The sequence below is a fragment of the Cupressus sempervirens genome, chromosome 1 (genome assembly GCF_028749045.1).
Source record: "Cupressus sempervirens isolate cs-2001-9-10 chromosome 1, ASM2874904v1, whole genome shotgun sequence".
NCBI classification, from domain to species: Eukaryota; Viridiplantae; Streptophyta; class Pinopsida; order Cupressales; family Cupressaceae; genus Cupressus; species Cupressus sempervirens.
Window position 1 is genome coordinate 88,344,445 of NC_143118.1, and position 2,382 is coordinate 88,346,826.

The following is a 2,382-nucleotide window of genomic DNA, read 5'->3' on the forward strand; positions in this document are numbered from 1 at the left end:
CTAAACTTAGAGGCAAAATATCTATCAAATTTGACAAAGCTAGCTTTATTTGCATCCCATGTCATATCTGCACTCCACAACTGGACTGGTAATGTTTCCCCATTTTCTTCTGTATTCAATTTCATCTCATTTCCAAAATATGTTACCCCTTTGAACAAGAACATATGCATTAATAAGGAATAGTGGCCAAGAGTTTTCTCCACCTTACCTCTCAGAATTCCAACCAAACCGATGTGAATTTCTTCAGCTAGAAAGGAGGCAAAATCAAAAATGACATCTACACCGAAAGAGGCAATTTGAATCATCATATACATAAGGTCAATGGGCATGAAATCCTACTCATCCTCACCAAGAACATGGCATAGGGTCCTATATATCTCTACAGCTCAAGAAGTGAAAAGGCTCTTCTTAAAAGGTTCTTTAGAGGTTATAGTTATTACTGGCAGAGTTCCTATGGTACCAATGTCTACCCTCAATGCACCTCCCCTAATTATATCTCTTTTTTCTTTGTACTCCTTTTCTAATTCCAGCAAATTGATTGGCCCATGGAAATATAATAATGGTTCTAAGTGAAAAACCTCTCTAATTTCTTTAGGGCTAATTGACACTAGAGGCACACCATCATTTCTTCACACAACCCTAATGGCTTGGTCATAGTTTTTGGCAATATCTTCTAGCAAGTCATAGTCCATGAAAACACTAGGAACTACTAACTTTCCCTAGTCAAAATTCCATATATTAGCGTGAGGGGCAAACAGATTCCTCTCTAAAAACCACTTTTTAAACAAAATGAGGCCAGTCTGATTGGTTACTGCATCCCTTACCCAGTTCCCCTTGTCATACAAACCATCAACAATTTTAAGCCTAGGACTTAATGAAATTAATCTCTTGACCTGTGTAGACTCTGTAGTGGATCTTGGGAGTAACTCTAGGAAATAATCATGGATATTCCTATTCATATAATTAACTTTCCTAGAGAATGATTTCTTAGGAGGCATCTTGATTGTAACAATGGGAATTGGAATGTTACAGAGGTTATGATTGAGTACTTACTTGATTTCACCAAAATTATCCTCTTTTAAACTTTTGTAACTGCTTTCAAACAGATATGAAACTATTTTCACGTCTTCACCAATGCTTAATCACAACGTGATCAACGGGTGCCTATGCTCAGAGAAAATGTAATCTTTGCTGGAGTGGACTGTAATGAATAATAAAAGAAAATCTTACAAATTATACTCTTCTTTTTTCTCACACCCAAAGTCTCCGTTCATCATAAATGTGTGGGACAAAATGCCACCACACTTCCCCTTTTCTTTTAAAAACTTGCGCTGTCAATTCTTGAAAAAACTTGCGATTTGGTAATGACAACTAAGCTGGCTCATTTCCTTACTAACATATTTGCAATCGAACCAATAGGATAGCTCCATCTGTGCCTTTCCTTCAATGCTGGCACTTTAGACTGGGCCCACAGATGACCACAAACACGTGTCATCACGTCGCTAACTTGATACTTATACCTTGAGCATCTTTCTATGGCGACCTAGCGATGACCGTTGATCTTATGTCAATCATGTGGCATATATTTGAAATGACTTTACAAGGAATCAATGTTGGGCCATCATTCACTAACTCGCTATGCTTAATTTCTAAGCACTTCTACATAGTGAGCTAACAACAACCCTTGATCTTGGCCCAATCTCACGGTCAGGAAACCTTGAATTAAATTCTTGGGAAGTGGGTCTATGGTACCACTATTGCTTATCTGGTGTGATGGCTTGGAATACACATATATTTTAATCATCTTTTATCTTAGGTTCTACCATGTTTTGTATTTTTGGGTCAGTCGTTATGTTGCTACCGACAAAACACAACAATATCCGGCTAGCGATACAACAACACACCAGAAAAATAGCACCGAGAAAAGTGGCATAGCTTGCAAGGAATTTTTTTGGGACTTTCCAAATCATCTCTGGTCATAAAAGAAGGCCGCCTTTAGTGATGATTTTTTCCTCGCTATGTCATTACTGGAAAATTGCTTGTTTATTCTGATAGCAACTTAGTGACTTGCCAGAGTAATTTGGATGCCAGGTTTATTTTTCCCGATGACCACGGACATGTGTCACCACGTTGCCAACTCACTATGCTTAGCTTTGGAGCACTTTTCTTTAGCAAATCAATGAAAACCATAGATCTAAAAGAAATTTGACGGTGAGGTAAAAAAAAACTTTCACAAGGATTAAAACAACAAAATCAACATAGGTGAATAAAAACATCTACGTAACTTTCTTCCCCCTTTTTAAAAATTTTTGTGCCAAGGAAAATTTAAAAGGAAAAAGGGACTAGCCTAAGAAAAACACAAACTTAGTTGGAAACCTAATC